The 25346-nt window shown below is 35.4% G+C and overlaps 1 long non-coding RNA gene across 1 annotated transcript; it reads left to right on the top strand.

The window, feature by feature from the left end:
* The first annotated feature begins 556 nt into the window (after positions 1-556).
* LOC107851110 lies at positions 557-3404 on the top strand. The gene is made up of 2 exons (XR_001668890.2): positions 557-1235; positions 2682-3404. It is a non-coding gene; the product is annotated as an uncharacterized LOC107851110 (long non-coding RNA).
* Positions 3405-25346: the final 21942 nt, after the last annotated feature.

The raw sequence follows: 25346 nt of genomic DNA, 5'->3' as shown, positions 1-25346 counted from the left end.
TTTATTAAATATTTATTTTTGAAATTATTGAATTTGAGAAGCTCATTAAATTAATTAGAAGTTAATTTCATTTCGACGTTGTCCAAATTGATTCAGTTGACCATTTATTAGTGCAAAATGAATATAATTTTAATAGAAAAAAATTACAGAAACTAGCATTCTTAAGACTATAATTACAATAAATAGCAGCACTTTTAAAAATTACAGCTTATAGCAAAAATAACAATATTTTATCCACTTCATAGTAATAGAAGAATATGTATTTTTCAGTTGTGCATATGTATTTATGAGTAATACATATATATTAGTATATGTATTTATATAGCAACATTTTACTTAAATATAAAATATAATTTACTACTTTTCATAATTATGAAACTATTGCTATAAAAGTTATAATTAAGACTAAAGAGTTACTATTTCTGAAATTAGAGTTACTATTTCTGAAATTTTCCATTTTAATAAAACTCATTTTTATTAATTGCTGCTGTATTGGCCCAATGATTAGCTCACTCCAACATTATCTAGCCCTTTCTAATTTTGAATTGGGTCAGTTGACCCATAACATAACCTTGCACTAGCCCAGCAACCCCTAACCGACCCGGCCCAAATCTTTATCCCTTCCCTTAAACAGCAAAACAACGACAATAACTCAATAACAACATTATCAGCAAACCACGTATAAACACAACACAACCACCGTATTAACAACAAACGTCATCTATTTCCACAACGAAAATACCGTCAACTATGCAAAACCCTAGCCGCCTCCCTTCTTTTACCATTTTGTCCTCATTACGTTGCCATTAATGGCTAAAAAGCTTTTCATCATACTCAGATCATGTTCATCCATTTTCGGCAAGGATAAACGGATACAACTTTCTCCACTGATTTTTCGAGTACAATGGCCATCAATGCTTTTGTCTCACTGTGGACTCCAATTACTCGAAAAATAATTTCAAAATTCGTATTTCAAATTTAAAACCCTAGTTCTTTCCCTCAATTTCCCCTATAATAGACATTGGAGAATAGAGGTGAAAATGGGGGATTTTTGGGGAAAAATTGAGGATTCGGGAGGCTCATGCTTCTAATCCTACGTAATCAAAAATTCTGGAAGCAACAGACTCAAAAGCTTAATTTTCACAAAAATTAAACTTCGAAGAGTCGGAATTTAAACTCCCGTGGTGGAAGTCTGTCGTCAAGTCTCGTTGCCCTAAGTTCGTTGCTCCAAAAAGGTGAACACTTCATCTCTTTTGAATTTGTTCATTTTTTTGTGTTTGTGTGTAAGAGAAAAAAATGTAAACATTACTGTTGTTACGTATTTCGTTGATATGATATTTCATTTATATGGTTTGATCTTGTTTGAAATTATATGTGGTATTCTTGACTGATCTTTAAAGATTTGGGATTAAGATTCAAAACTTGTTCATAAGGAGAATGATTTAGGACATATTTGCTTGTGTTCTTTTCTCTGAGTTGATAAAATTTTAAATCGAGTGTCCAGCTATTTAATTACTTGACTGTGAATAGTAGTTGATGTTGGTGATTTATATGGTGATCGACTATGTTTGAATGAAAAGTCTTAACAATCTCTCCTCGTTCTCAATATTGAGTGAGGTTTGTTTAAAGGATGTGTTAAGACAAAGCTTCAGAGATTTCTTTTAGTTCTCAAAAACACTCCTAACAGTTCACCCTTTAGTTTTGATGTTGTGTAGTCTTGAATGACCATACATGCTGAATCTCCTATCTTGGTTTTGCAACATCAAATTAGGTTTGGTTGAGGTTTAATATTAACAAAATTTGCCTGTGATAGTGTGTGGACAGTGATTGGGTTAGTAGGATACTTTTCGGTCTTAAGTTTTAAATATAATAGTCAGCGTTGTTGAGATCCAAAAAAACCGAGATTCATGTTTCAGTGCTTTCTGAAGTTTTTTTTTCTTTCCCCTTTTTTTTGTTGTTCGAAATACTAGTAAGATCTCTGAAAATTACTCCTTAATATTTCTCGAAGATAAAAACTAGGAGATGGAGAAGAGTTTGAAGATAGTCTATCTTCACCTCCGAAAGTTCTTTGTCCATACTTGCAATGATTATAGTCTTTCTTCTGTTTAATTTATTTTGTGGATATCAAGTTGATTTTCCAAGGTTCTGAATGCCTTATTGGTTTATGATACCAAAAGAGGTGTGGCAACATCCAAGTTGTTAACATATCTTTCCAAGGTTCTGAATGCCTTGTAATTGTTTAAGTTTGATTTCTTAATTTTGTTCATCTCACTTATTCTACCCTTGACATTATTGAAACATCAATTTTCTTTCCTTCAAAATGTAATCTTTAGAATTGAACTCTCTAGCATTAACATAATCCATAGAGAACAAGCATCCTAGACTTATCCCTTGGGTTATATGAAACATGACATCTTTTTTTTTTTTTTTTTTTCTAGTAAATTGCCTGCACCTATTTGGTTTCAATGACTTTCTATTGTGATTTTCTCCGCTCATTGATATTTTAGCATGGTTGAAATCTTACTGTGCGGACAAAATGATTAAATTGGATGTCTAAAAATAGATAAGTTTTATTCATGTTTTTTTCAGATTTATTTTTTGCGTTAATTTTCTTTAAAAACCATTGTCTTTTAAGATTATTTGCTAATACTTCCCTCATTTCTATGCATGATATGGCCAAGTCCTTTGGACTCTATACCTTGTATCTCTTTTGGGTTTTGCCCAAATCATCGATATCCATCGAGTCAAACCTCACCAAGTCCACAAATGGATTAATATACCATAAGCAACTGCTGGTATACAATGGTATACGATAGAAATACGAACTGTACAGGTGAAAGGTGGCTGGTACACATCATTATATGACACATAGTAAAGCTGGAAGCGAGCATACATAATCTTATATGCTTATATACACCATATACATGAAAAGACATGAAAAACAGGGCTGATATACGACAGATATACACTAGAATAGCTGCAGCTGTAAACTATCATACAGGCGCAGAAAAAATGGAATCTTATATGCTTATATACACCATATACATGAAAAGACATGAAAAACAGGGATGATATACAACAGATATACACTAGAATAGCTGCAGCTGTAAACTATCATACATGCGCAGAAAAAATGGAAGCAAGCATGCTAATTTTTACACTGATATACAGCGTGTACGCGATGGTATACCAAAAAAATTGCAAGGGAAAGGGCTGGTAGTATACAGCTGATATACATGAAAAAGTGGACTGAAGATCAATGAAATTTAGGCCCAAAAACTGGACAATCCTTTAATGGGCCAAAAGGGCCCAATTTTAACTCTCCTCTCTTTATTTCCCATGTTAACTTATTTATTTGTATTTACTTGAACACTTTAATTAATTAATCTAGATAAATTCCCTTAGATGTTGCTATTTTTATTTATCTTCATTTCTCCTCGTTACTTATTTTTCTATCCACTTTATCCTTTTAAATAAATAAATAAATAAATAAATAAAGAATAAAAAATAGATTTTATGTTAATCTTCTTAAAGATAGGCTTTTAGAATTAAGACGACTCTCTTTTTGTTCGTCTCATTTAGGCTTATGAGGTTTTTCCTAAACATAAAAAGAAATAGATTTTCTCAAATTGATTTCTTCGAAAAAATAAATGTTTGCATGATTGATTAAATGTTTCTTATTTATTTTGGTTTAACATTTCTTCTTAAAATATATTATTATTAAAACTAAGATTTCAATTAACATTGACCATCAAAATAGACTATTTCTACTTGAACAAAATGAATCTAATTTTTGAAATCGCTCGATCAAGCTTCATATTTTTATAAAAAACTGACCTTTTTGCAAAATAAGTCACTTTTAAGCTAGTCAAAAATTATTTGTTAAACCTTTTTTCAAACGCACTTTCCTAAGTGCCTTAAAAACTTTTTTTGGGCGTTAATTGAACCCTTACCGACTCTGTGAATTTCTTAAAATTATTTTAATTTTTTTTTGAGTCTTTTGAAATAGTTTTAAAGAGGTCAAGACTATTTTCTTTTAAATGAAATTCGAAACAAATAAAACAGAAATGATGACTCTGTTGGGAATTTAACAAGGTTCTAACCAAATATTTGTACTAACTTCTTTGACTAATTATTCGGATTTGTAATACTTGAATTGTTTGTTTGCTTATGTGTTTTCATAAAATTGAAATTGTTACATTTCATGGAATATTTCCACATTTTGATTATTAAATTGTTTTGGGGTTTCGTAGATGTCATGTCCTCTATTTTTCAATTTCAAATCAAGTATTGGAAATACGACGGTTTATTGGCATGTTAGGCGTTCGATGGCTGCTTTTATTTTTAAACCCAAGTTGTCCACTTGGGAACCGGGTCGAAGCCCACTCTAGATACTTAAGATAGAGTAAAACCAAAACTCTTTTTAGGCATGAGACTAGGGCGACCCAATACTCGAGGGAGTGTTGAGCCCATTAGAAAAATCCACCTTACGTCTATTGACCACGAGTCAGTAATAAATGATCATCCTTTATGTGTTTTAATTGAAGGATGTCATGCTAGATTATATAGACCATTGTCCCTTGAAATATATTTGGGGGCAATGGAACATCTTACAAATCACATGTATATCCTTCAAATGCGAGGTTTGCAAATCACATCTATAGTTGGTTGATCAGTGTGTTTAAATAGCATATCTTTGGCTTTAAACAAGACTAATTCATCATTCAATTTCGAAGTCTTAGAACGTTAATAGGCATATAAAACTCAAAATTTAAATTTTTCTAAAATATTCTTAAAATTTCGTTGATAAAATTCCTTCCAGTTTATCCAAGTTTTGTTCAAAATTTTATTAGGTCATTATCTAGTTTACATTGACCACGTTGCTCTCACAATTTGCCTTTTCTCGAATTTGATATAGTCAGAGCTGTTTAGATATGCCATTAATAAACTATGTTGTCTTCAAAAAAAGAAAAAAAAGCTTTTTAAATTTGGCCTTTTAAGATGCTTATTCGTAAACACCTGATTCCTTCAAATCGCTTAGTTAATTCTATTCGAGATGTTTTTTTTTCCATTAAATTCAAGATCCATCAAATGATCAAAGTTTTGATCATTCGGTCACTTTTCAAGTGTCTTATCCTTTAAATTTTGGACTTAGTCTGTTTCAAACTAAACATATGTCACTTGTTTCGTATATTACCTTGGTCAATTATTATGATCATGAACTAACATTTTATCTTTTAAGTGTTTTTCTTTTCTTTTAGAGAGAGACTGATTTGTGTTGGTTGTCAAACTTGCTCGCTTCACAAAGACAAAAAAGTAATCACTTGCAGAACATCAGTATTTCACACGGTTTAAAGTTAAAAAAGCAACTATAGATTCATTAGTTCTTGCTTGGGATAATGGAAGGACTTGTTCAACTCTGGGTCTTAGTTTGATTAGCACAAATACTTTATTTGAGTCAATTCCTACACAAATGCTTCATTTGAGTCAATTCCTACCTTCTCTGTGGCAATGGACCCGAGTGTCTCGATAAGAAGAGAAATAACCCCAAAGGTCGTTGCTGGTTTGGAGCAACAAATTGCCAAGCTAAGGCTTATGGTAATGCAAATTAGAACACCTTCTCAGACTCCTCCAAGCATGACTTTGCCTCCTGGTGCTTAAAAAAAAGGGCCCATGTTTCAAACGTCAGAAGGAGCTGATTAGGAAGGACATTTTGCTTATGCTTCTTAGAATGCCGCTTCTGTGTACACATTTGCTCATTTGAAGGTTCAGAACATATCATTGTCACACCAAGCTCCGCTAGTATACACTTATTCTATCGCCCCACCAATGACACAAACTCAAGGTTTATACCATTTAGATGCTAATTATTATGTTGAAGCAGAGAATGATCCAAGAATGTACACTGATGAGATGGTGAATAGAAAGCTTAAGGTCTCGAAAGATACAATAAGAAGCCTCCGGGGACTTGGGAGTAACGAAAGTGTGAAGTATGGAGAGTTGTGTATATTTCCCGCGATCGAGTTGCCTCTTGGTTTATAAGATCCCAAAATTTGAAAAGTTAGATAGGTCCGAAAATCCCTTCTTTTATTTGAAAAATTTTTGTGAAAAATTTATTGGAGTGGAAAAAAATAAAAGAATACAGGTCAAGCTATTTAGTCAAAGTTTAAGTGGAAAAACTTTAGAATGGTATGCTAAACAAGATGTGACTAAATGACGCACTTGGGATGACTTGACAAATGCTTTTGTGGTTCACTACAAGTTTCATGTCGATATTATTCCTGACAAAATCTCTATCACAAAGCTAAGGCAGAAATCAAATAAGAGTTTTCATAAATACGCCATACGCTGGAGAGAAGAAGCGATCGGGGTACATTCTCCTATGAAAGAAATTGAAATGATCAATTACTTCATCCATGAACTAAATCCAGAATATTTTGATCGCATAGTAACAATGGCTTGAAAAACATTTACTGAAATTGTTAAAACTAGGGAAATGATTGAGGATGACTTCAAGACAGGAGGGATAATAAATTCAACAGAACTGCAATCCACTCATAAGGGCTTCCAACCTAGCTCTTTCAGAAATGGAAAGAAAAAAGAGAAGGAAGTAATGGGAGTGATGACTTAAGAAAGTTCTTCCAATTTTAAGCAATCTCCTCGATACCAACCCAATGCTCTACATACTCACTATCCAGTCTACAATGTGCAAGCAACATATCATGCTTAACCTCCATCACAAAACTACCAAAACAATGCCCCTTGTACCAACCATGAGAGGAAGCCTCCTAGGATCTTCACGCAATTGGCAGAACCACTTACTCAGCTTTATGAAAGGTTCAAAGAAGTAGGGTTACTTCATCCAGTGAAAGCAAAGCTTGCGGACACTTCTGCTAATTGGTATGATCCAAACAAGCGATATGCTTACCATTTTGGAGTTATTGGACATGATACAGAGAAATGTATCACTATCAAGCACAAAATTCAGGATTTGATTTACAACAAAGTGATAACGCTTGAAGAAGCTCCATCTAATGTTAACAATAATTCATTACCTTATCATAAGAAGTAGTCATTGACATCATCAATTAGAAGAACCATGAATTTTCCTCAAAAGGTGCACTTTTTGCGTCCTTCTATCCTATATTTGAAAGTTAGTGTTTTCTTTTATTATAATCGTACTTTCTCATTTTATTTTCTCGTAATTGTATTCTATCGCTTTATTTCCTTGTAATCACACTTTATGATTTGATTTTCTTGTAATTGCATCCTTTTAGTTGTAATGAACTATGTTCGACCTGATTTTCCTTGTGGAATACGTGGGCGAACTGTATTGACTTCAGTCACGTTATCAAAGTATCAAATATCCCTTTTGTTTTGTATTAAGTACGTTAGACCTGAATTCCCAAGAATGGAATATGTAGGCGGTCTATGTCGGCTTCGATCAATCCATTAGAAAATTTATATTTTCATTTTATAAACAAACTACGTTTGACCTGAATTCCCAAAAAGGGATATGTAGGCGGCCTATGTTAGCTTCCATCAATCGCTTTGAAGATTTATCTTTCCATTTTATGTCGGAACTACAAATCCTACCTTAACGAAATGCGTAGGCACGACACTGACTTGTTATATTTCTCGTAAGATTTTCATAGAAACTGGGGCAAAATTTTTTAGAAGATCTCAAAAAATTCATCACGAGATCCTTTTCCAAGTTATACGAAGATGACATTAAAGCATGTAACCTGGGTAGAAATTTTTGAGAAGGTCTCAAAAATTTCACAAAACTTGACATTTGCTACAAAGTTGAAAATCAGACGTTGCTGAAGCTGAGATCGGGGCATAATTTTTGAAGTTCTCTGCTTTAAGTACTCTACGTCAGAAACAACTCAAGTATTTCACATTTTAGACTTGGGCAAAATTTTTGAGAAGGTCTAAAAAATTCCATACAGAACAATGTCATAAGTTATAAGAAAGTTTGATAGTTTCTATGTTATTGAGTGGGGCAAAATTTTTGAGGAATATCCTCAAAAATTCCACAAAAACTGTACTTCAAGATTAGAAATGTTTACAAATCGATGATCAACAAGGTGCATTAGGAGAGCAAGTCAATACCAACATAGTTAGTCTCTCAAAACTAAGAATTTTTCTTTGGATGCAGGAACCGTGATCATAAAGTTGACAACGTTAAGCATGTCAAAGGGCATTATCAGACCCACTGTGGCCTTGTCACAATAATCTAGACAACTTTTCTCCCCCATTTTCTTCTTGATTTGTGTTTCTATTACTTTGTTATGATCTTTGATACTTTCTTTGATTTTATAAGGAAATGATCGGGTATAATGATGAAGACGTAGAGATATTATCCAAACTACTATATCTAAATCTATATAAGTCAAACAACTTCATCTTTATTTTTAAATTCTATCTTCTGTTATGCTCCTGGCTTAGTTATAACAAATTATTGTGTTATTAATGAGTATTGTTTGAGTTATGTAGGTGATGTATTCAAAGACCACCTCTAAGAAATAATGCAAAAATATCCTCTCAAAGTTTGAGGATTCAATCCAGAAGCCCAGGATATGCATAAGTCCTTTTAAGGGCTCCCGATTCAAAGGATAAAGTTCAACAAATCAACTTCTATCTTTTCTCATTATATTTGGGTCATCCCCCCTTTTAAAAGGACATATATTAGATGGGTCGTCTACTTTTCAATGAGACACGTTGGGACGTTACCCCATTCAAAGTGACATATTACATTCAAGATAGGTTGTCTATCTTTTAATGAGACACATTGGGTCATCAACCTATATTCAAAATGGATCGTCCACCTTTCAATGAGACAAATTAGGCTGTTGCCCCGATTCAAAGTGGTATGCTACATTCAATATAGGTTGTCTGTCTTTCATTGAGATACATTAGGCCATTACCCCATTCAAAGTGACACGTTACATTCAAAATAGGTCGTCTGCCTTTTAATGACACATTGGGACGTCACCCTCATTCAAAGTGGCATGTTACATTCAAGATAGGTTGTTCTTTTAGTAAGACATGTTGGGTCGTCACCCCATTCAAAGTGGCACGGTACATTCAGGATAGGTCGTCTTTCTTTCAATGAGACATATTAGGCCGTCACCCCGTTCAAGGTGACACGTTACATTCAATATAGGTTGTTCGCCCTTCAATGAGACATGTTAGGCAGTCACCCCGTTCAAAGTGACATGTTACATTCAAGATAGGTTGTCCGTCTTTTAATAAGATACGTTGGATTATCATCCCATTCAAAGTGGCATGTTACATTCAAAATAGGTCGTCCGCCTTTCAATGAGACATATTGGACCATCACTCCATTGAAAGTGGTATGTTATATTCAAAATAGATCGTTCGCTTTTCAATAAGACACTTTGGACCGTTACTCCATTTAAAGCAGCATGTTATATTCAAAATAGGTCATCCGCCTTTCAATGAGACACGTTGGACCGTCACTCCGTTCAAAGTGGTTGTGTAAATTGGTTCATCAACCATCTCAATGTGGTAGTTTAAAACAGGTTTGTACTAATTTATGATTGCATCATGCTACATTTATAACTAACCATTTTGTTTGAGATGTTATCGAGAGCATCCAAAAGGATGAAATTCTCAAACCAAAACCACAAGGGTTGACAACTCTAATAAGGACGTAGCATAACGTGGAACTTTTTCTTTGCAGTGAATTGGGACATAGTCTGAAGCGGAATATCAAAATCTTTGAAAGCGAGTTGAAGGAAGACTTCCACCACCATCAAATCACACCCCTATTAGAAGCCATGCGGGGTATTTTGGAAAATTCTAATTTCAGTTTCACTTTCAGGATATTTCTAAACTCATACTGAAAGTAACCTTCTCTTTCCTTCAAATTTGGGTAATAATGCATTCAGAGTTTTGGAATTTATGTTTAGGTAAATTCTTGCCTATGATTGTGAAGGATCCCACATTCATGGTTAAGAGGTTACAAACCTCATTTCCTTAACTCAATTAACTTATCACTCATCCCAAACCAAACATCGTCTAATATAAAAGACTCTTTTCTATCAATCGAGTCAAACTGTAGGCAGTTTGATTCCCTTCATATTGGAATATGTAGGCTGAGATCTATGTAGAAAACTCGACTGCATTCTAACCCCCCCTCCTAATTCTCTTATTCCTCAGCTTTTTGATTTTACCAAAATTCAAAAATCAAGATAGCTTGTGAATTCTTTGAAAATTTTTCTTTAAAATCAAGCTTTATGAACTACAAGTGGCCAAAATTCTTATCCAACCTTAGATATGTAGGAAATTCAATACCGTGGTCTGACCATAACTCCATGAGACTCAAGTAAAAATTGACTTTTTTTGAGGGATGAATTTATGGTCGAACAAAATTAGGGACGTCAAACTCCCTTTGCTCAGGGTTACTTGCATTCACCCTAACCAAAGGGAGGGGGAAGTTGTTGACACCTAATTTTGCCCTCCCCATTTCCATTTAATTCTTGAGTTTCTCAATTTTAAATAATTTTAAAATATGTGTTTTAAGTTATTTTGAAATAAATTTCAAGCCTAACCTTTCGAATTTAAGTGAAATCAATATGTTCTGTATTTAATTATACGGGATCATATAATTATCATTTAAAGAAAATGTTGTAGAATTTATTTTGAGTGAAAAGTTTGGATAAATTGCGAATACTCCACTTTTTCCCAAGATCGATTGAAAATAAGAAAGTGATGATATAATTAGTTTCTTATTTTTTTAAATAAAATAATTGTTCTTTATTAAATATTTATTTTTGAAGTTATTGAATTTTAGAAGCTCACTAAATTAATTAGAAGTTAATTTCATTTTGACGTTGTCCAAATTGATTCAATTGACCATTTTATTAGTACAAAATGACTATAATTTAATGGGACTCATTTTTATTAATTGCTGCTTTATTGGCCCAATGCTTAGCCCACTCCAACATTATCTAGTCCTTTCCCATTTTTAATTGGGTCAGCTGACCCATAACAACATCAACCTGCACTAGCCCAACAACCCCCAACCGACCCGGCCCAAATCTTTATCCCTTCCCTTAAACAGCAAAACAACGACAACAACTCAATAACAACGTTATGAGCATGCACAAGCACAACACAACCACTGTATAAATAGCAAACGACGTCTATTTCCACAGCAAAAATACCGTCAACTATAAAAAACCTTAGCCGCTTTTTTTTTTTTTTACCATTTGGCCCTTATTACACAGCCATTTATGGCTAAAAAGTAGAAGCTTTCATCATACTCAAACAATGTTCATCCATTTTTAGCAAGGAGCAACAAATACATCTTTCTCCACTGATTTTTCGAGTACAAAGGCCATAAATGGCCTTTGTCTCACCGTGGACTCTAATTGTTTGAAAAATGATTTCAAAATTTGGATTTGAAATCCATTTATTTTAAATTCAAAACCCTAGTTCTTTCCCTCAATTTTCCCTATAAATAGACATTGGGGATAAAGGTGAAAAGTTTGGGGATTCGGGAGGCGCATGCTTCTAATCTTATGTAACCAAAAATTCTTGAAGAAAAATACTCAAAAGCTTGATTATGACAAAAACTAAACTTTAAAGAGTCAAAATTTAAACTTCGGTGGTGGAAGTCCATCGTCAAGTCTCGTCCTAAGTTCGTTCGCCCAAAAAAGGTGAAGACTTCTTCTCTTTTGAATTTATTCATTTTTCTGTGTATGTGTGTAAGAGAAAAAATATAAACATTACCGTTGTTATGCATTTCATTGATATGATATTTCTTTTATATGAATTGGTCTTGTTTGAAATTATATGTGGTATTCTTGACTGATCTGTAAATATTTGGGATTAATATTCAAAACTTTTTTGTAAGGAGAATGATTTAGGACATATTTGCTTGTGTACTTTTCTCTGAGTTGATAAAATTTTGAACTGGATGTCCAACGATTTAATTACTTTACTGTGAATTGTAGTTGATGTTGGTGATTTATGTGGTGGTCGACTATGTTTAAGTGAAAGTTCGTAACAATCTCTCCTCATTCTCAATATTGAGTGAGGTTTGTTTAAAGGATGTGTGAAGGCAAAGCTGTAGAGATTTATTTTAGTTCTTAAAAAAACTCTTTACAGTTCACCTTTTGTTTTGATGTTGTGTAGTCTTGTATGACCATATATGTTGAATCTTCTATCTTGGTTTTGCAGCATTAAATTAGGTTTGATTGAGGTTTAATATTAACAAAAGTTTCCTGTGATTGTGTGTGAACAGTGATCGGGTTAGTAGGACACTTTTCGGTCTTAAGTTTTAAATATAACAGTCAACGTTGTTGAGATCGACAAAACTTGAGATTTATGTCTCAGTGCTTTCTGAAGGTCTTTTTTTTCCTTCCCCTTTTTTTGTTGTTCGAAATACTAGTAAGATATCTGAAAATTACCGCTTAATATTCCTCGATGATAAGAACTAGGAGATGAAGAAGAGTTTGACGATAGTCTATCTTCACCTCCGAAAGTTCTATGTCCATACTTGCAATGATTATACTCTTTCTTCTGTTTAGTTTGTTTTGTGGATATCAAGTTGATTTTCTATGGTTCTGAATGCCTTATTGGTTTATGATACCAAAAGTGGTATGGCAAGATCCAAGTTGTTAACATATGTTTTACTCTCTTGTGTAATTGTTTAAGCTTGATTTCTTAATTTTGATCATCTCATTTATTCTACTCTTGACATTATTGAACCAACAGTTTTGTTTCCTTCAAAATGTAATCTTTAGGATTGAACTCTCTTGCATTAACATAATCTATAGGAGAACAAGCATCCTAGACTTATCCCTTTGGTTATATGAAACATGACATCTTTCTTTTCCTTTCTAGTAAATTTCTTGAACCTATTTGGTTTCAATGACTATCCATTGTGATTTTCTCCTCTCATTGATATTTTAGCATGGTTGAATTCTTACTGTGCGGACAAAATAATTAAATTGGATGTCTAAAAATGGATGAGTTTTATTCATGTTTTTATTAGTTTTATGTTTTGAGTAAATTTTCTTTAAAAGCAATTGTCTTTTAAGATTATTTTCTAATACTTCCCTCATTTCTATGCATGATATGGCCGAGTCCTTTGGACTCTGTGAATTTCATAAAATTATTTCAAAAATTTCATGAATCTTTTGAAATAGTTTTAAAGAGGTTAAAATCATTTTCTGTTAAATAAAATCTGAAATGGATAAAACACCTGACAATGAAAATGACAATGTATATGTAAAGTCTTCACTTCTAATCTAGGGAAAGGAAATCTATGGAATGATCAAGTCTTTTGGAGAATGAAAACTTACCAGTTCACCGCAATGACTGACTCGGAGATCGCCTATCACTTCGCAGGAAAGTAGAAGTTCCTTCGGACCCTGTATCACATGAGGATATAGCGTCTGGAGACGGTTAGTGGGGTGAGCACTAGCATGTAACTCAGGTTTAAGGATAAAGTAATAATAATTCAAAATCCACTTTAACTCAATGTACATGTTCACATACATGTATGCATATAACCCGCGGTTATATGAAATGTGGTTATATATATATATATATATACACTTATATGAAATGCTGGTCTAGGGAACAAGGCTTAGTATGAATTTTTAAAATCTTAACCTAGGCTGTGTAGCATAACCATTAAAGGCACCCACAAGCTATATGAGTCCAGCTCTTCCTCAGTTGAAAGGGCCCAGTGCGTGTAGCCGCACAAACCAGAGGATAATCATGTGTACATATGCACCATGTGGGACTCAAACCTCCCGGCATATATCAAATGTGACTTAAGCACCTAGTTATTTAATATGAAGGATTCGAACTACCTGGTTATATAGACCCCCGCATCGGCAACTGTGATTTCTAGTATTGGTCCCTCGGGACCTCCACTTTCACGGTCCAGCTTCACATCCCTTTTTAAAGCCTAATTAAAACACTTTTCACACATTTTCATTCATGAACAAAACACACCTTAAGGCATACATTATTGGTATCGTCATACCTACACTTGAAAGGTAACATCATCATGCAATTACAATTCCATTAACTTAGGAAAAACAACTCTCTTTGTTCATTAATACAAGGTGAGTGAACACAATCAAACCATCCTATTTTAATAACCTCTTAATATCATTCAATTGTTCCTAAAGTAGTTCAATGTAGTTATACTCATACTCAAAACCACTTTCACAAAATCGAGTTGGGGGTTATTACCAATTCAATTGTCAATATTCACAAAATTTGGGGAAATCACATTCCCTTAGTTTATTCACATGCCTATACACCTCACATGTTTGAAACTATATATATAAAGCATGAATAATGCAAAATAAATCAAGGGAAAACAATTTAAGAAACATTCATTCGAAAACTCTCAACCCATACAAAACCCATGTTCAAATTCACATAAACAATCATATAATTTCATGCTTTAAGTAAAACAAATTTAAGGGTAGAGTCACATGCCTGAAATATTAAGAGTTATGGAGAGAATTTTCCCTTGGAAGATCTAATTGACCAACCTCTTAGAAATCCTAATGTTCTTGCTTAAGAGAATTTAAGAGAGTTCTAAAAGTTATTTTGATTCATTTTGGAGTGATAATGATATCCTAAAGGGGGTTTAAGTCATGGGTTATGTTTAAGGAAAGAGGAAAAGGTCCAGAATGCCCTTAGTAAGAAGACTAAAATTTATCACCTAGTCACTACAGGTGACCATAGAATCATAGATTCACCCTATGACTGTGATACGTAGTCGTAGGCTGGATAGTACCCCATGGGAACCCACACTGTTCTGGTTATGAGTTATACCATACGACTTTTAGCCAGACATTACAACTCGTATGCTCCACTCGTAGTCAAGGCAGGAACTATTATGGCAAACACTGGAAACCCTACGATTTCTACCTTACGAATTGTATGGAACCATTGCAAATTATGACCTCAAGTCATCACCAAGGTATTAAATCAGGTATATCTCATTGGACACCTTACGACTTGGGTCTTATGACCCATCAAGACACCTTACGACTCGTAGGGAGAGTCGTAGTCTGGGCAGTAACCTCACAGGTTATGAAATTTCAAGGACCAAAATCCGAGGTGTTTCATTCTCTCCTCCTTAGGATTATTCATCCTCGAATGATGAGACAAGGCATCCCTTAGCACGATTTAACACAGAATACAACCATACTTAGCTTAAGCAAGATTATCCAAAATGGGGAACAAGAATGGGTATCTGGATTTCATGTTCGCTTCAGCTTCCTAAGTAGTTTCTTCAAACTTTTGGTTCCTCCACAGAACCTTCACCGTAGCCACATCCTTAGTCCGCAACCGACGAACTTGCTGATCCTAAATCTCAATTGGAACCTTCTCATACGACAAGGAGTCTAAAATACCTACACTTTCCAATGAAACCACCAAGGAAGGGTTACCCACACACTTTTTTAACATCGAAACATGAAAACTTGGGTGAACGAAACCCAAACAAGGAGGCAAATCTAACTTATAAGAAACTTTACCCACTCTCTTTCCCAAACCTCTCTGAAAAGAATGCTAGAAATGAGACAAAAACTGGATACCGCGATCAGATATAATAGAAATAGGCGCACCATGCAACTTGATGATTTCTTGAATGAATAACTTTGCATAATCCTTAGTAGAGTAATTAGTCCTCACAGGTAAGAAATAAACGAACTTAGTCATCCTATCCACGATGACCCAAATCGAGTCAAACTGACTACATAATCGTGGAAGACTGGTAATAAAATCCATATTAATCACTTCTTACTTCCACACGTGTAGCTTCATTTCTTAAAACAATCCACCAGGCCTCAAGTGCTCCATCTTCACTTGTTGACAAACCATGCACTTGGCCACAAAATTAGCCACATCTCTTTTAATTATTCCACTAGTAGATCTCTCTTAAGTCATGGCACATCTTCGTCGAACTAAGATAAACAATGTATCTCGACTCCTGAGCCTCAACTAAGATCCTCGTTCTCAACTCATTGACATCAGGAATACACAACCTACCTTGGTACCTTAAGATACCATCTCCACTAATCTCAAAATCTACCACTTTCTGCTGATAGACATTATCCTTGATTTGTATCAAAATAGGATCCAAAACCTATTTCTCTTTCACCTCAGTACCAAGAGATGACTTCACCACCTCTTACATAATCATACCTTCATCCTTGGAGTAAAAGAGATGAACCCAAGGATTTACCAAATGGTGAATATCCTTCACCAAACCTTGTTTCTCCTTACCAACATGAGATAAGCTCCCCTGGACAACCTGCTAACAACATCAGCAACTACGGTAGCTTTACATGGGTGATAGTGCAGACTCATATCATATTTTTTGAGCAACTCAAGCCATCTCCTTTACCTGAGATTCAACTACTTCTGGGTGAACACATATTGCAAGCTCTTATGATCAAAATAAATGTTAGCATGAACTCTATACACGTAGTGGCACCAGATCTTCAAGGAAAACACCACAACCAACAACTCTAAATCATGAGTCGAGTAATTCCTTTCATGGACCTTTAATTGCCTAGAAGTATACGCCACCACTTTAGCATGCTGTATCAGAACACAACCCAATCCCATACGAAATGCATCACAATAAACCAAAAGCCATCAGTACCCTAGGGTACAGTCAAAATAGGAGCAGAAGTCAACTTGTCTTTAAACTTCTCAAAACTTTCCTCATAGGCATTAGACAACAAAAACTTCACTTTTTTCTGGATCAATTTAGTCAATGGGGCAGCAATAGATGGGAAGCTCTCCACATACCTCTTATACTATTCGGCCAAACCCAAGAAGCTCCAAATATCAGTTGGAGTCGTGGATCTAGGCCACTTCTTAACCACCATAACTTTTTGTGGATCTACCATGATCCCTTCACTAGAAACAACATGACCCAGAAAAGTAACAACATTCAATAGAACTCACATATCGAGAACTTAGCATACAACCACTGATCCCTTAGGATTCGCAACACTGTATGGAGGTGATTAGCATAATCCTTCTCACTCTTTGAATATACCAAAATATCTTCAATTAACACAATTATGAACAAGTCAAAAAATTGATAAAATACCTAGTTTATAAGATCCATGAATGCTACTAGTGCATTAGTCAAACCAAAGGACATCACCAAAAACTCAAAATGACCATACCAGGTTCGAAAAGTAGTTTTAGGGATATCAACCTCCCTAATAAGTCATCAATCATAGGAAGAGGATACATATTCTTAATAGTCACCTTATTTAACTGGCAGTAGTGTATGCACATATGAAGGGACCCATCCTTATTACGCATGAAAAGAATAGGAGTACCCCATGGGGAAACACTAGGGAGAATAAAACCCATGTAAAGAAGATCTTTCAATTTCTCCTTAAGTTCTTTCAGCTCAACTGAAGCCATTCTATAAGGAGGAATAGAGATAGGATGAGTGTACGAAAGAAGATAAATCCTAAAATCAATTTCCCTATCTGGATGAACACTAGAAGATCATTAGAAAACACTTTGGAAAACTCACAGACCATAGGGACAAATGGTAAAGAAGGCAAAAGTTGAGTTAACTACAACCCCTCTAGAGTCTACTCCAGTAGTTGAAGTTGCCAAAGAAAGTGTTCCAAGAGAATGGAAGCACAATGCAAGCTATGCAAATAATTTTATCATCGAAAACCTAGATGATAGGATGCAGAAAATAGCCTCATAAAGCAAGCTTCTGTTGCTCTTGTATCTCAAATCAAACCCAAGAAGACTGATGAATCCCTTAAAGTTGAATCTTGGGCTGATTCTATGAAAGAAGAATTGGATCAATTTGATTGAAATCAAGTCTAGACACTAGTTGAGAGATCCAATAATTGCTTAGTAATTAGAACCAGATGGGTCTACATAAACTAATTGAATGAAGAAGGTAAGGTTATCAGAAGACGTGTAGCTTAAGGCTATCCTAATAAGAAGGTATTGATTATGATAAAACTCTTGCTTCTGCAGTAAGGTTAGAGTTAATTTGCATTTTGTTAGCTTTTGCTACTTTCAAATGCTTTAAGTATATCTAATGGATGTCAAAAGTTCCTTTTTCAATGGATTTATTCATGAGGAAGTTTTCGTAAAAAAACTCCTCGATTTTAAAAATCCATCTTATTCAAACCCTATTTTTAAATTGTCAAAAGCATTCTTGGTGTCAAACAAGATCCAATGGCTTGTTAAATAATAATTTTCAATGAGGAAAAATTGATAGAACTCTATTTATCCAAAGACTTGACTCAAATTTATTTATTCTGCAAATGTATGTTGACGATATTATTTTTGGTAGTCCTAAAAACTCCTTGTGTGAGAATTTTGCTAGTCCGATGAAGGAGAATTTGAAATTAGCCTCATAGGAGAACTAACGTTCTTCTTGGGATTACAAATCAAGCAAACTCCTAAAGGTACCTTCATTAGTCAAGCCAGATACATGAAAGAACGTATTAATAAGTTTGGCATGGAAAAAGAAAAAGCCTATGGAACCCCAATGAGTTTATCCACAAGTCTTGATTCAGACTCATCTGGAAAAGACGTTAATAAAAAACATACAGAGGAATGATTGAGTCACTCCTCTACCTGACCGCCGATCGACCAGATACTATGTTTAGCGTATGTAACTGTGTAATGTTTTAGTTAGCTCCTAAGGAATTCCATCTGACTGCTGATGATAGGCGAAATTACGCGCCTATATCAATATATTTTGCCCATATTTTAGCCTAGTTTCGAGAACTAATTATCTATTTCGTACACTTTTAGTCCTTTTTCCTGTAAATGAGCTAACAAATGTGATTAGGAAAGTTTCAGGTATAAATGATGCAAAATACAGCAATTTATGGCTTACTTGACGCAAAAGAAAGCTCACAAACGAGATGGAAAGGAGCTGGACGCATAAAGGACTAAATCTGCTGCATGGAAAATCTGTCCCGGGCTAAAACAGCATTTCTGAAGACTTTGGGACTTACAGACACAAAGCTGGATTTTTGCCATAATACATTAACCTAGTGCAATTAGGTTATGTGTTTCATCATTCTATTTGGATTATAATTTTGTAACCTTACCCTAGTACAATTGGGTCAAGGATTTCATTAGTATATTAGGATTTGGTTATTTATTTTATTAGTTTAGTAGGAGTAGGAGAGGAGTATTATAAATACCCTATCATGTTAGAGATTTTAAAGGGGGGGAGACATTCTGACAATTCATTCATCTCCTTACAATTAAGACATCTTCCTACAACCCATTCTCAATTCTTCATTCTTCTACTCTTAAATTCCACAACAAGAGAATCGTTACTTGCTACGGAATCACTAAAACCACACGCCAAACACCTACTATTCACGCCATCCACCATGCAAAACGTGATATCCTTCGCATTCATGGGTAACTAAATCTCTTAGTTGGGGTTATGGAAGCCGAATGAGTTACTATCTATAGCTAGGAGTTTGTGAGTTCAAGACAAGTATATTGCTTATATCATTATTCTCTTCATCTTAAATCTACATTCTTTGCGGTTCAAACACAAGAACACGCCATTCTAACATCTAACCTGTTCGAGAGAAAGGTTATTTGTCTAGAAAAGAAGACGCATAGACCAACGCCAGTCTAACATCTGACTTGTTCGAGAGAAAAGTTATTTGTCTGGAAAAGAGATAATGTCAAGGTAGTAGGACACCCTTTCCTATTAAAAAGCTAGTGCCGTACCTGGACTAACTTCTTGGAGAATTCGTACCGTTAGTCACGCTTTAAGCTCGAGAGAGTTAAAGTGAAATAGTCCTTGTTTAGGTCGAGAGACGCTTGGATTTACCATCGACTACAATTCTCTATAAGCAATTACATGTCAAGACTCTACACACTCATAGCCAATAGAGACGTATACCTCAGAAGGTGGACATAACCCCAACGCCTCAATTCTCATTGTTTACAACACACGTGACAATCTCTCTTTATTTTGCTATTTTCAGTTCTTACATTCTTGTTTTGGTTACATACTACAATCCCCCCTTTCCTACGAGACTTGCACTAAAAGTCTAGTAATTTCTCTTGCTTGTTGGCCAAGCTATTCTCTGTGGGATCGATACCCAACCCAGGTTGGGTTCTATATTTGCTAACGACCGCTTTACACTCCCACGAGAGCTGTAGATTGAGCGTTATCAACTGCCGTCAAAAGAATCATTTGATATCTTATTGGAACTCAGGATACTAGATTATGGTACCCTTGTTTTTCTCATTTTGACTTAATTGAATACTCAGATGCTGACTTTGCAGGTGATAAAAGTGATAGAAAAAGCACTAGTGGAACTTGTTAAATTCATGGTGATGCCTTGATTTCATGGCATAGAAAGAAACAAACTTCATTTGCTTTATAAATAACTGAAGCTGAATACATAGCTGTTGGAAGTTGTTGTACTCAAATTTTATGGATCATGCGTCAACTACTTTATTTTAATTTGTCTTATGAATATGGTGCCTATAATGTATAGTAACACCAATGCTATTAGTCTGTCTAAATATACAGTGCATTATTTTAAGGCTAAACACATTGATATTAAACATCATTTTATTTAAGATCATATAGAAAATGGTATCTTTTCTTTAATATTTGTTGATTTTGAAAATCAATTGGCAGATATTTTTACCAAGCCCCTATTAGAAGAGAGATTTTGTTTCATTAGAAAAAGACTTGGTATTATCATTATTAATGACGTATGAGTTTTATTTTTGGAAAATATTTTTACAGCCTTATATTTATTTTTTGAAAGGGTGTCATAAATTACTTTCACCACTTCTTACGCCACCCCTACCGCCACTGTACCCTTTTATCTTCCAAATATCCCCCTCTACCATCCTTTCAACTCAAATAGTTGCCTAATTCACTCCACCCCTTTTTAGCTTCCCCTCAGTTCACTCACCCCTCTTCGTCTATCATTCCCTTCATTTTCTTCTCATCCCTTATAAAACCCTTATTCAAAAACTTCTCCTATGACTAGAACTCGCTCCATGGAAAATATTTCCAAAATCCGTCCAAACTATCTCTTTGACAAATATGTACTTCTCTCCAAATTTTTTGATGAACCTTTGTCTGATTCTCAATAGTCAACTATTATCTAAAAATGTTCAGCCCCCAGCCCAACCCCTTCTGTCAAGAAACCTCATTCGAACTCTTTGAACACGTTATCTCACAAGGACATGCATAAATTCTGGACATGCTCGCAAAAGGACAAGTTCACAGCCTTTAAAAGCCACTCTATTAAACCCAGTTGTGCGGTCAATCTCTATTAATGAAAGGAAGCTCATTGCAATGTCAGTCACTTCTTTAAATTTCAACTTGTCACTAGTTTTTCATCTATTTGAACTTAAAGTTTGTGAGGATCTCGTTTGAATGTTTTATGCCAATCTTTGCCTCTCTCCCAATAACGACGAACTAGAGACTTATGTGCTTGGCACAAGAATCATACTAAATAATTTTCTATCAGACATAATGTCTTCCAACTTTGGTCCCCTATCTCTCTACTTTAAGTACCACACTATGGCCCATATTATCTCCACCACACTGATTTAAAGGAAGGGATCCCTCAGCAACATAACCTGTCGCGATGTGTTTGTCCTATATTGCATGATGAAAAAGCACAAGATAAATTGGGATACTTGGTTTCATGAATATATGCTTGAGAGTATTGCAGATGCTCATGCCTTCGCCAACCTGCATTATGGACTGCTGATTACTTGAATTCTCCTGTATTACTCTATTGACCTCTCTGCATGCCATCCTATGGAAGTCTCTACTACTTATGACTCCAAAACTTTCGCCAGCATGGGACATGTTTTGGTAGATAATGAATAGTGCAAAAAAGACTCGGCCCGAGCAAAATCTAATCTTCCTAAGGTAAGCAAGTCCATTTCTAACCCCATGCTTCCTGTGTTGCAGAACTGAAGGAACTCAAGGATCGCTTTAAAGCTATTGAGGAAAGAGTAATGTTGCTTCAGGAGTTGACTTCCAAGCTGCAAGATCTTGGGAAGAGCACAAGCACTAATACAAGCAAGGTACGTGAAACACCCTGGGTTCTGGACCTTGAAAATTTCTTGAGTCTAAGCTTTCTGTTTATCATACGACTCACTATACTAGTCATATAGTATAGGTAAAGTTAGGTGACCCAACTTGTAGAGTGTCAGTGTATGTTAGTTGAGTTTCTATCATGGTTATAAGTTGGTGGTAATGAGTCGTATGTTAATGATATGAGGGGTAGAGTGTCCATCCGTATGTTTTCTAGTGTCTAGACTTGATGTTTTACTTAGGGTACGACTTGAAGAGTACTTTTCATATGGTGATGGTATGAGTTAGGCCAAGGAGTCATATGTTGGATAGAATGTGGTGTCCAACTTTCTAATCAAGATACGAGTAGAGGGGTACCACCCGTATGATATGTATACAAGTTCAGAGGTCCAACCGTACCCTTCCGCATTTTTTTTACAGTTTAAGTTGGGGGTATTTTAGACATTTCCCCTAATAAACCCTTTTGACCCCATGATATAAAACACTTTTAGAGTCTTTCTTAACCTATTATTCATAATCAAACACTCTCTAAACACTCTCAAATCTCTCCAATCTCTTGGTTTAAGAAAGGCTAGGATTTTTTTCAAGGCAATCAATTAAGGATCTAAATGGTTGTTTCTCTTTGTCTCCCATGTTGTCTAAGGGATGTTACTCCTCCCTCATTGTTAGTTCAACAAAAACATATTTTAGTGGATGTTTTTCATTGTAATATTGCGATAATATTAGGGTTTTGAAATATATATTAGGAAATGCTTTCCCATATTTTTTGTATTGTTTTCATATTATAATTGTGGTTTGAATATGTAGTTTCATGGGAATGGTCAATTGATACAGGTTTGTGGAGTGTTTTTGGCTCTAGCTACCTCGTTAACTAAGTTGACTCAAAAGAAGGTAAAGTTCCTAAGGTCTGATGCTTGTGAGGAGAGTTTTGAGAAGCTAAAGGATAAGGTAACTTCGACTCTAATTTTGACTTTGCCTGAAGGCACTGATGGGTTTGTGGTCTACTGTGATGTATCTCGTGTGGGGATTGGTTGTGTTCTGATGCAATATAGAATGGCGATAGCTTATTTCTTTGGAAAGTTTAAGGTGCATGAGATGTACTATCCGACTCATGACTTAGAATTGATAGCTCTGGTATTCGCATTGAAAATCTGGCATCACTATTTGTATGGGGTGCATGTGGATATCTTTTCTGATCATAAGATCCTGCAGTATGTGTTTACTCAGAAAGAGCTTAACCTCAGGCAAATGAGATGGCTTGAGCTTCTCAAGGATTATGACACGAGTCTTGATAACACCCAAGTAAATCTAACGTGGTTGCTGATGATCTTAGCACGTTATCTATGGGGAGTCTGGCTCATGTGGATAAAGGAAAACAGGAGTTGGTGAAGGACATTCACTATTTGGCGAACCTTGGAGTTTTTCTCTTGGACTCCGAGGATGGTGGTGTGTTTGTGCAGGAAGTAGAGTGGTCATCTCTTGGTGTTGAGATCAAGAAGAAGCAGATGTTAGGTCCCATTTTGATAAGGATTAAGGGTGATGTAGGTGGGCAAAAGGTGATGCCTTTTGAGATTAGTGGTGATGGTACTTTTGAGTACCAAAGGAGGTTATGTGTTCCTGATGTAGATGATTTGCGAGAGAGGTTCTTGGCTGAGGCGCATGAATCGCCCTATGTTGTTTATCCCGGTTTGACAAAAATGTCTCATGACCTTAGGAGATGTATTAGTGGAACAATATGAAGAGTGATATGGCTAATTTTGTGGCCTAGTGCATAGTGTGCCAACAAGTGAAAGTTGAGCACATAAGGGCCAGAGGATTGTATCAAGAAATTGAGCTGCCTGAATGGAAGTGGAAAGTGATCAACATGGATTTTGTTATCGGTCTCGATTTGTATTAGAATTAATTTGATTTGGTGTGGGTCATCATGGATAGGATGACAAAGTTGGCTCACTTTTTGCTAGTGAGGACTAACTTCTCGGCTGAGGATTATGCAAGGTGTTGTGCCTCCAAGAGATTGTGTAGTTGCATGGGCTACCTATTTCTATTATCTTTGATCATTGTACGCAGTTTTCATATCACTTTTAGCGGTCATTTCAGAAACGGTTGGGGACTAAGGTAAGTCTTGTACTACTTTTCACCCGCAGTCGGATGGGCAAGCAGAAAGGACTATTCAGATATTTGAGGATATGCTTCGGGTTTACATAATTGACTATGGTGATAGTTAGGTTAAGCACTTACCTTTTGTAGAGTTTGCTTACAACAATAGCTACTACTCTATCATTTGGATGGCTCTATTTGAAGCGTTTTATGGTAGAGGTGTAGGTTTCCTATTGGGTGGTTCGAGCTGGGTAAGGGGGATATGTTTGGGTTGGATTTAGTTCACCAAGCTATGGAGAAGGTGAAGGTGATTCAACATAAGCTTAAGGCTACCCAAAGTTGCTAAAAGTCCTATACAGACCTGAGGTGAAAGGACCTGGAGTTTGAGGTTAGAGATAGGGTGTTACTGAAGGTCTCTCCCATGAAGGGAGTGATATAGTTTGGGAAGAAGGAGAAACTTAATCCCTAATTTATGGGTCCTTATGTGATTTTGAAAAGGGTTGGTAATATTGCATATGAGTTGGAATTGCCTTCTAGTTTGAGCTCCATTCACCCGGTATTCCATGTCTCTATGTTAAGGAAGTGTATTGGTGACCCGTCGCAAATTATTTCTATTAAGAATATTGGTATTTCAGATTCCCTATCTTATGATGAGATCCCGATTGAGATCTAGGATCGTTAGGTTTATCGGTGGTGGACCAAGGATGTGGCCTCAGTAAAGGTTCTATGGAGAAACCAAAAGCGGAAGAGGATACATGGGAAGCTGAAGAGGACATGAAGTCCAAGTATCCGTTCCTAGTCCTCATTCTGGAAATTTGTGCTCAAGGTATGTGTTGATTCTTAACTTCTTTGTTTATTGTCTTTGTTAGAGGTAAAAAAGGTGAATTCCTTGGTGTTCTGTTTTCTATCATAAAGGTAAGAGTAGAGATGTTTGGGGGTTTAATCATGCTTGTAGTGCCTTGTTCCATCATTCAAGGATGAATGTTCCAAGTGGGGGAGAATTAAAACACCCTGGGTTTTGTCCATTGTAAATTTCTCTAGTCTCGAGCTTTATGATCATTAGATGACTCACTATACCAGTCGTATGGTGTGGGTACGGGTCAGGTAACCCAACTAGTAGGGTGTC

This window comes from Capsicum annuum, chromosome 12, assembly GCF_002878395.1.
Source record: "Capsicum annuum cultivar UCD-10X-F1 chromosome 12, UCD10Xv1.1, whole genome shotgun sequence".
In the NCBI taxonomy this organism is placed as follows: domain Eukaryota; kingdom Viridiplantae; phylum Streptophyta; class Magnoliopsida; order Solanales; family Solanaceae; genus Capsicum; species Capsicum annuum.
The sequence above is the reverse complement of the archived record's forward strand: the minus strand, read 5'-3'. Positions and strand labels throughout refer to the sequence as shown.